This window comes from Miscanthus floridulus, chromosome 7 (genome assembly GCF_019320115.1).
Source record: "Miscanthus floridulus cultivar M001 chromosome 7, ASM1932011v1, whole genome shotgun sequence".
NCBI lineage: Eukaryota > Viridiplantae > Streptophyta > Magnoliopsida > Poales > Poaceae > Miscanthus > Miscanthus floridulus.
In genome coordinates this window covers 57,729,083-57,729,369 of record NC_089586.1, presented here as the reverse complement: position 1 = coordinate 57,729,369, position 287 = coordinate 57,729,083, and positions in this window count along the sequence as shown.

Here is a 287-nt window from a genome sequence, read left to right as displayed (position 1 = left end):
TCTCAATAGTTGCATGATGTCCAAAGATGATTGTTCTAGTGGAGGAAAACATCTTCAGTTTTCACCAAGCATTCGCCTATCAAATGAAAGAAGGTATACACATGGGTTGATCGAACTGACAAGTTTGTACATACCAAAGATTCCTTCTGTGATCATAGATCAGCTTGCAAACATCTAATCAGAATTTGAGATATGCCAAAATGTTGCTAAATAGGTGCTCTGTCAGTGGAGCAACAGAGACTTTCGTCTATGTTTTGCTTGAGTTCGGCCTGTTCTGTTGAGTTGAG